The following is a 10,382-nucleotide window of genomic DNA, read 5'->3' on the forward strand; positions in this document are numbered from 1 at the left end:
ATTCTCTCTAAAAATCAGTGGGAAAATATCCTCAGGTGAGGATTAACAATAACAAAAAAAAGATTCGCATGTCCATAGAAATTATTTGGTTCAGTTATATAAAAGTGACTTTGATACTGTAATGCAATGTTAACATTTCATTTCCCAGGGAAATACTCCAGATTTTGGGGGAACATCTCTATTGCATCTACTTTTTCCAGATACACAGGGGAATACTGGTTGTGGAGTGTGTGTTAAGAGGGCGATTTTTGAGTTATTTGGGAATATCAGCTCAATCACTATATGTTTAAAATATTTGATATTGATAAAACGTGGGACAAGTAGATACAGAAATTTTAACATATTTTAAATAAGTACTAATGTATACCTTCACCGAACTCTAAGCAAAGTAATTAAAATAATGAATCTAGTCTAATATTCTTTATCAGATATTTTAATTTGAGAAGATTGCCTTAACTTAAAGAAAAAAACAGGTGATTCCTAATTGAAAAGGTATTTCACATATTCTTCAGAGCTAATAGCTACAATGTTTTGAAAGTTGAGAGTAACTATAATATGATCATATTTCTACATAGAAGGTGTTATGAATTTGTTTTTCCAACTATGCCAAGAGGTATGCTTTGAAAATGAGTTATATTATTTTCAAAGTCAGACGGTCTGCTCAATAATAAAGATAATTTTTTAAAAAATCTATATAAACATGAAACAACAAAAAAATATGTTCTCTTTTAGTCTCAAGTTAATACATTTAAAAATTAGACCCCAAATTTGATATGGTGGCTGCAGATTTACAAGGCAATTTGACTTCACATTCTAACCAGGTTCTTTAATAGTTATGACATAAATTTGGAAGCAATACATCCCAGAGTATTTTAATAGAGATACTTTGTGGAAACAAGCAAATCTTAGACCTCTTTACCAGCACTTTCTCCCATGACTGACAACAGTAAAAATAAGAGAAAACTATAGCAACGCAATAAAACTCTACAATTCTACAGATTAAGTGGTCCTCTGGTCAGAGACTCCTTAGGCTAAAATCAAGGTGTTGGATGGGTCTATTGACCTATTTGGAGACTCAGGGACCTCTTTAACCTCACTGGTTGCCAGAACTTAGTTTCTTGCATCTGTATGACTGAGGCTTAACCTGCCGTTTCATGCCACGTGGTCTTCTCCACGACATGGCGATTTGATTCTTCAAGGGAAACCAGGAAGGAGTTGCTGTTGCTGTGAATTTTATGACTTCTGCTTCCAATTGTAGGTAGAGTTTATTATAAAGGGCTCAGGCCGTCTGTTTGGGTTTACCCAAGATAATGCCCCTTTTGATAACTTAAAGTCAACTGCTTAGGAAATAAAATTAGATCCGCAAAAATCACTTAACCTTCACCATATAGCATAACCTAACCGTAGAAATATCCCATGGTATTCACATGTCCCACTAACATTCAAGGGGTGAGGATTATACAGGTCTGTACACCAAGGAGGGGAAATCTTGTGGATTACCTTAAATTTACAGGTGCCAAAGTGAGGCATTTTGTCTCTTTCAGAGATATTTCTCTGTTATTATTCACATGCCCTCAGAGCATTTCCCTTGTCATTATGTCATTCAAGTGGGATTGATGCACAAGTTAAGAGAATTAATAAATGTTGCAATTTCACAAAAGCACTGCCAAATTATGTCATGTCAAAATAAGTGATGGTTTTAAAAAGTCATGTTCTAAATGTGATAGCAAGGAAAAGTTTTAAACATTTGAGAGGCTGAGTGATAAAATATGAAACTGAAACATTGACTTGTTTATGAACTTTAAATTCTCTATTTATATTCAGATTTCTCTACTTCATTAATGGGAGTGCTTAGCCCCCATACAGAGCACCCAGCAAGTAGCTTTGGAAGTCCAGCTCCTGGCAGCCCCATCTCAGGACCCCAATAGACAGTGTCATCCTTCCAAAAATTAACAGGGTGATTTTTACCAGGAGAGCACTCCATCGCCCTGATGATATCATGGTATCAGCTTTGTGGACAAGAATGATTTCAGCCCCATGACTTACTTTATTTAATTTTTATAAACTTTAAATATTATTATTTTCTTATTATTTTCAGAGTCACATAGATTGTATTTTATAGTTCTCATGGAACATTTAAAGTTTATGAAAATCAACACAACATCCTCATTGGAATGCTAATTAGAAACTCCTGACTAATTCCTTAAAACACAAAACAACTTTTAAGAGTCATCAAGTACATTGAAGTTGTGTCAGATAATCATAAATGTCATTGCATTTTTGTTTTTAACTTCAATTTAAAATTTACTGAAATTTATAACGCTTGTCAATTGAAGAGTCAGCAATATAACTAAACATTTTAGGCAAAATACTACTACCTTCATACTTCTCAATAATTGGTGATAAACAATAAGTTATCAAATCAAATAAAATTCGTATCAATTATAATATAATTACAGGTAAACTAAATTAATTTATTTTCAACTAGAATAACATATATAGATATATTTTTTTTCTGGATATTCAGACTGATTTCAAATAGAGACTGTTAACTTTATTATCAAATAAAATAAAATTCGTATCAATTATAATATAATTACAGGCAAACTAAATTAATTTATTTTCAACTAGAGTAACATATATATATATATATTTTCTAAATATTCAGACTGATTTCAAATAGAGACTGTTAACTTTAAAATAAAATTCGTATCAATTATAATATAATTACAGGCAAACTAAATTAATTTATTTTCAACTAGAGTAACATATATATATATATATTTTCTAAATATTCAGACTGATTTCAAATAGAGACTGTTAACTTTAAATAATTACCAGCTGCCTTCCAAAAAAAAAGTACAATCATGTTAGAACTCATTTACTCAAATAATGAAAAAGGAACAATTATATATGTTGAGATTTTAATTATTTAATACATGAACATCCCTTCTAGTAATTGAAAGTTAGTGGATACCACATAAAGGATAAGTCTTTCTCTTATCATCATTTTAGATATTTAATTAACATCTGATATAAATGAAAATCCCTATATCTTAGTGACATAGGTGGAAAGTGTATGTGTATTGTCTTCAATAAGTGATAGTTAATTAAGGTAAAGGCTTTTGACAGTTATAACTAATGTAATTGCAAGATAAAACTAAGTAATAACTTAGAGGTTATTTAACATCCATACTCTTCATATTACAGATAAGCAAACTGTTGTCAGGAAAGATAAAATGATTTGCCAAATGCTGATACTAGACTAAAAGTAAAGTACAGATACACTCATTAAAAATCTTTTTATTCTTTATAAACAAGGGCATGACTCACTAAAGTTATTTTCCTATTTTATAAATAAGAATAGAGACAATCTGTGAGATTTAGGTAGAACCTCTGGTTTTATGTATAAGGTAACAGCTATTTAATTGGGGTTCCTAAGTACAAAATATATTTTTAAGCTCTAATATAGACTATTTTGATTACTAGCCATAGGATAAAATAACATTTAGCAATTATTTTGACCAACACATAGGTTAATAGCTACCATTATAATTTACCTATCTTAAAATAATGATACTTTGAGGATAAAATGATCATTCAATGTGTTGGTATAAAAAATAATATGGAAGGATCCTCCGGGCTCACATAAAGAAACTAAATGTGCTGGCAAACCGCCTTTACTCTGCTCTATTAGGTAAGTTCCTTGTTAACAAAATGATCTATTTTGGCTGATATCGTTCACTTTTGTCACATTTCTAAATTGAGGTGACTATGGCATTAACACAACAGTACAGCAATTTGGTAAGAATTTCCTGCCCTGGCCAGTATGGCTCAGTCAGTTGAGCGTCATCCCATACATTAAAAGGCTGCTGGTTCTATTCCAAGTCAGGGCACATACTCAGGTTGTGGGTTCCATTCTGTATGGAAGGCAAGTAACTGATGTTTCTGTATCACGTCGATTTCTCTCTTTCTCTCTCACTAAAATCAATGAAAGAAAATTCCATAAATAAGAGTGAATTATTCTCTGTGAAAATATAAACCAGAAATTTGACATTTGTCAGCAGTGCTGTGAAATAGATGCAATTTTCTTAATTTTTAACTAAATAAAAGTAATTTTTTTTTTCTAAATGAAAGTAAAAGCCGAATGTTTCATATAACTGGTAGTGTACCTTTTAAATAGATGTAGATATCTGAAATTATGTACACTAAAATGATCCCATAGAAAATGCTTTTCTTTCCATTTTTAATTAATAAAATTATAATGAAAGGAATGAGAAGGAACGAAATTGATAAGTTGAAAAAAAATAGTGTTGAAACAGAATGTCCAGTGTTGTTCTTTTATTTTATCCTTCCTGTCAACTTTGCCCAGCTCAGGGCTCATGTCCTCCTTGGCTCTAACCATCAGTGGACTACAATATGCAGAACTGGCTGGGGAGTTATGAGCTACTTAGAAAAATTGGAAGGACATAATTTGCAAAAGGTGGCATTTTGCCTTTTCATGGACTGGGATACCTGATGAACAAATTGAGATTTCTGGTAAGCACCTTGGAATCTTTAGTTTTACTGCTGCCAAAAGGGAGTTATTAAGCCTTCATTTGTAAGCCTGGGTGGTATGAAAATTTAACCTTAGTCAAGAAAAAATTGACAGATCTCCTTCCTGAGGCCCCTGGAGAAAAAATGTTGGCCTTTCAATAAGAATTATGATACAATAAAGTGTTATAAATAATTGCTTCTCTAGTAAATCTCTGATAAATGAAAATATATCTTGAAAAGGTTATATGATGCTCTACCTGCCACAAAAAGAGTAGATATTTTTATTTTAAAATAGCATCTAGTCCCTGATGCAACTTTCCTCAAATTTATACTAAAATATCTATGGAAACACACACACACACACACACACACACACACACACACACACACACACACACACATAAACAAATACACCAAAAAACAAGGAAAATGAGAACTGCAGGAGAATTAATTGCTAAATTAGTGGTTGACTTACCAGTAACTACAAGACTGATATAAAGAAATTGAAAATGCTTAGTTACTAACAACCAATTAAATCTACTGTCCTGAAAAAGAAAAATATGCAGGAAACTCTTACTTTCTTCTCTAATGTTTACTTACTATCTCATAATTTTATTATCTATTCTCCCATTTAGTGTTTGCCCCTCGCTGAAAATTATTTTTCCTATTTAAATTACATTAAATTAAATTTGATTTTACTATAAGAACACAACATGAGATCTATTCTATTAACAGAATTTTAAGTGTACAATATATTATTGTTGATTATAGATATAGTAGTTCTCTAGAGCTTATTCATTTTGCTTAACTGAAATCAAATTCCATTTATTAATAATTTATAGAGTAGGAGGTTGGTGCCAGGGTTAAAGAATTGTTGATTCTAGGCTATCATAGGAGTGAGAAGATAAGAGTGGCACTGCAAAATTCATACTTATTGAAACTGTAGGGTAATTTTTAACTTTTTACTCCTCTAGTCTCTATACCAGAAAATCAAGCAGTAAAAATAAATAATTTTCTGAAATTAAATGAGTGTCTACCAGACCAGGGTAGTAAACTTACCAAGATCTTTCATTTAGCATCCTGAATATATATTTCTTCTATCCACTTTTTTTCTATCAGCATTGCAACTATTGTAAAATAAAATAGTATCTCTTTTTTCACACTACAAGTCTCCTAATTGCTTCTTTGCCAATAATCTTTCTCCTGTCAGTCTACTTGCCACACTGGGACACATAGATCTCTCTAAAACTCATATACAAATATATCATAAGGATAAAGGAGGTCAAATATATGGTGACAAAAAGAGACTTGACTTTGTGGTAAGCACACGAATGAGATACACAGATGATGTATTATAGAACTGTACACTTGAATCCTATATAATTTTATTAACCAATGTCATCCACAATAATTTTAATGGAATTTTAACAAAGAATAACAATTGCAAAAAACCCCCACTCAAATATGACATCATTTTTTGGATCATCCAACTCCCTAATAGTGCTTATAAGTCTCCTGTATTATATGGCTCATTTTTATTATTTTAACCCCATTTCCAGTTAAAGCCAGAAAACTGTAAGGTTGGTATAGATAGAATGATGACCCACTGAAGATATTTACATCTTGATCCAAAAACCTGTGGAACTGTTACTTACTTCACATTGAATAAAGGAATTTGTAGATGTGATTATTATTTTTTAAATATATTCTATTGATTGTGCTGTGCCAGCATGGCCAAGAGTGAACCTGAGGAGGAGCAGTGAAGGATTGAAGAAAAGACAGATAAGAGAATACTAATAGTGCTTATAAGTCTCCTGTATTATATGGATCATTTTGATTATTTTAGCCCCATTTCCAGTTAAAGCCAGAAAATCGTAAGGTTGGTATAGACAGAATGATGACCCACCGAAGATATTTACATCTTGATTCCAAAAACCTGTGCAACTGTTACTTGCTTCACATGGAATAAAGGAATTTGTAGATGTGATTATTATTTTTAAATATATTCTATTGATTGTGCTGCGCCAGCATGGCCAAGAGTGAACCTGAGGAGGGGCAGTGAAGGACTGAAGAAAAAACAGACAAGAGAATACAGCTGGGGCTTGGTATATCTCCCATGCCTGGATGAGGACACAAAAGACCCAGCCTGTGAGCCGATGCTTTATTTTATAGTCTGATTGAAACAAGGGTAGATTAACATGTTATTATGAATAAGACTGCTATGAAAATTGTTGAACAAATATTTTATGTGTGAACATTTGTTTGCATATCTCTTGGATAAGTACAATTGGCCATAGAGTAGATACACATTTAACTTTATAAGAAGCTGTCAAAACAGTTAACCAAAATGATTGTTTCATTCTATACTCCCATTAGCAATAAATGACTATTTCAATACTTTCTATACTTGGTGTTATCTATCTTTTATTTTAGTAATTCTAGTGGTTGTGAAATAATGTTTTAATTTGAATTTCCCTCAAGCCTAATTATGTAGAGCATATTTTCATGAGTGCCTTAGCTATTCTTCTATATCCTATATAATAAAAGCCTAATATACTAAGTGTCTGGTTGTCCGGTGACCAGCCCACTGTTCAACCAATCAAAGCATAATATGCTAATGATATGCTAAGGCCTCTCAACCGCTCACTATGATGTGCACTGACCACCGAGGGACAGACACTCTGACTGGTAGGTTAGCTTGCTGCTGGGGTCTGGCCCATTGGGCTGAGTGAGATGGGCCAGACATGTGCTAGAGCCCTCCCGTGGTCCCTTTCCAGCCCAATCATGCACCGGTGGGGTCCCTTGGCCAGGCCTGCGCCCTCACGAAATCCAAGACCCCTCGGGGGATATCGGAGAGCAGGTTTCAGCCCGATCCCACAGGCCACTCCCCTCAGGAGGGTGCCAGACACAAGACTTATGGTTGGTGAGAGCTGCTACAGCAGCACGAGCCTCTCTCGATCGGGATTGATTGAGCTCAAGCCCACAGCAGGCACAGTGGTCCCGGGATGAGTGGGAGCGGAAGGTTGGAGCTACAGGTGGCGTTGGACTGTGGGTTTCAGCTCAATCCTTGCAGGTCACCCAGAGGTGCCCCACCCGTGCACGAATTTGTGCACTCAGTGGGGGCATCCTTCAGCCCGGCCTGCACCCTCTCACAGTCTGGGAGCTCTCAGGGGCTGTCCGACTGACAGCTTAGGCCCATTCCTCATGGGGAGCAGATCTAAGCTGGCAGTTGGACATTTTTAGTGCTGCCCTGGAGGAGGGAGAGGTTCCCGCCCCTACTGCTGTATTCGCCAGCCTTGAGTCTGGCTTCTGGCTGAGTTGTGCTCCCCCTGTGGGAGTGCACTGACCACTAAGGGGCATCATAGCAACTGGTTGTTCCACCGTTCAGTTGATTTGCATATTAGCTTTTTATTAGATAGGATTTGTTTAAGTCTGTTGCTCATATTGTTGGTTTTCCGTTTTTATTGTTGAGTAATAAGAATTTCATAGAAATTTATTTGCTTGATATAAGCAGAGAAAATACATATTCCCATAACCAGTGTCTTGCCTATTAATGACCTATGCGATTTTAATGAACAAAACTATATTAATTTTGATGTTCAATTTTTAATTTTGTTTTCTTTCTGATTAATCATTTGTTGTTTATGAAAATTTTACATTTCTATTGTTGAGTAATAAGAATTTCATAGAAATTTATTTGCTTGATATAAGCAGAGAAAATACATATTCCCATAACCAGTGTCTTGCCTATTAATGACCTATGCGATTTTAATGAACAAAACTATATTAATTTTGATGTTCAATTTTTAATTTTGTTTTCTTTCTGATTAATCATTTGTTGTTTATGAAAATTTTACATTTCCCAAACTTGTAAAGGCATTCATATTTTGTTTAGAAACCTTGCAGTCCACGGTTTTAGGTTGATATCTGTGATCTACCTCAATTTGTGTGTGTATGTTTCAATTGAGATAGGGGTTACACCTTATGTTTTTTTTTTTTGTACTGGGTACCCAGTGATTTTGACTGTACACATAAAGTCCTATTTCTCTACAATCTATTTTATAGCACAGGGCATTCTTCCTACCCTTCTTGGCCTCTGTTTTCCTGGAGGGAAATCCTCCTTACACTGATGATGCACAGTATTTTACAGTACACCACACCCACCTTCTCCCTGTGGAGGCTTCTTTTTCAGCTGTGGCTCTGACAGCTCTACAAGATCATCCAGGCTCCTTCCCACCACCGCTACAATGGACCCCCGCAGGTTCTGCTCAGCATAATAAGTTTAGCATTTACTTCATTGGAAAGGCAAAAAGTAACAGCAATTTGACAGTTTGATGCTATTTTGAATGTAATTGCTGTGGTAATTGTATTTTTTATTGGTCATAGCTAAGATATAGGAATACAGTTGATTTTTATCCTCTTTAACTAGTTTCCTATTTTGCTAAATCTACATATTAATTCTAGTACTTTTTAGACTTCTAGGCTTTTCTACATGGCCTATTCGGTCACCTATAAACTACATATATGGATTTTCATATTTACTTCACATTGTAAATGCTATATGTTAAAGTTAGTTTAAATATTACAACAATAATTGAAAAAAGGTATATCACATGAGAGTTATACATAAATAAAGCACTGTTGGGGAAGGTGAAGAGAGGAACTGTGAAGCGAAACAGCTCCACCACCCTCACTGATTCAGCATGGGGGAGAAGTGAGAGAACTGTAGGGTTCCAGAGGACCTGTTCAGTGGTTTGCCAGTTACAGATCCCCAGGAAGCAGAATGTGCTAGTCCTTCAGTTTCTAATCCCAAAGATCACCAGCCCCAGAGCAAGCTGCTCAAGGATGTTGAGGCCCACCCCCAGGAGGACCAGGGAGAAGAGGAGCATTTTCATGACTGCAGTGCCTCATTTGAGAAGGAGGAACCAGGCGTGGACAAGGTTGAGAACAAACCTGATGATGATGTGAATTCCTCTGAACTCGACGAAGAATACCTAATAGAACTGGAAAAACAAAAAGAAAAAACATGCCAGATGAAGAGAGAGAGAAAGGAAGAGAAGAGAACGCTGGACTGAAGGGGGAGAGAAATGAGCAATTTAAGAAAGGAGATTACATAGAAGCTGGAAGTTCTTACGGGCTTGCCCATCCTGCTTCCAGAAAGATAGTTCTATTCTGTTTTCAAATAGAGCTGCTGCAAGGATGAAACAGGACAAGAAAGAAATGGCCATCAGTGACTGCAGCAAAGCCATTCAGCTAAACCCATCACAACAGGGCCCTGCTGAGGAGAGCAGATCTGTATGAGAGCACCGACAAGCTCCATGAAGACCTTTTCAAATCCATTCTAGAAAAAGGCCCATCAGTGCACCAGGGCAGGGAAGCTTGTATGAGATTACCTAAGCAAACTGAAGAACAAAATGAAAGACTGAAGGAAGAGATGTTAGGTAAACTAAAAGATCTTGGGAACTTGGTTCTCTGACCTTTTGGACTCTCCACAGAAAATTTCCAGATTAAACAGGATTCCTCTACTGGCTCCTACTCCATCAATTTTGTTCAAAACCCAAATAATAACAGATAACAGAGATAACAGTAACTTTTAAAGCTGGCTAGGAAATTGTATGCTGCTTGCTGGTAGCAAGGGGAAAGGCCCTGCTAATGTTTATGTTCTAAAGGCATCTTATCTCAAAAATAGGCCATCCAGTGGAGCCTAATGCACCCTTCTTTGTGTTTTATAATCAGGGTGAAATGTACTTCCTGATGTAATGAACCTAATTTGATTTCCATTTTAAGGTGGTGTCTGTGCAGCTCTTGTTCCTGGGTCTGGCTGTCCTTTGTTTTGTCCAGGAGGA

The 10,382-nt window shown here is 35.3% G+C and overlaps 1 pseudogene; it reads left to right on the forward strand.

The window, feature by feature from the left end:
* The first annotated feature begins 9,239 nt into the window (after nucleotides 1-9,239).
* Nucleotides 9,240-10,134, forward strand: LOC102260181 (annotated as a pseudogene).
* Nucleotides 10,135-10,382: the final 248 nt, after the last annotated feature.

This window comes from Myotis brandtii, unplaced genomic scaffold (assembly GCF_000412655.1).
Source record: "Myotis brandtii unplaced genomic scaffold, ASM41265v1 scaffold750, whole genome shotgun sequence".
Classification (NCBI taxonomy): domain Eukaryota; kingdom Metazoa; phylum Chordata; class Mammalia; order Chiroptera; family Vespertilionidae; genus Myotis; species Myotis brandtii.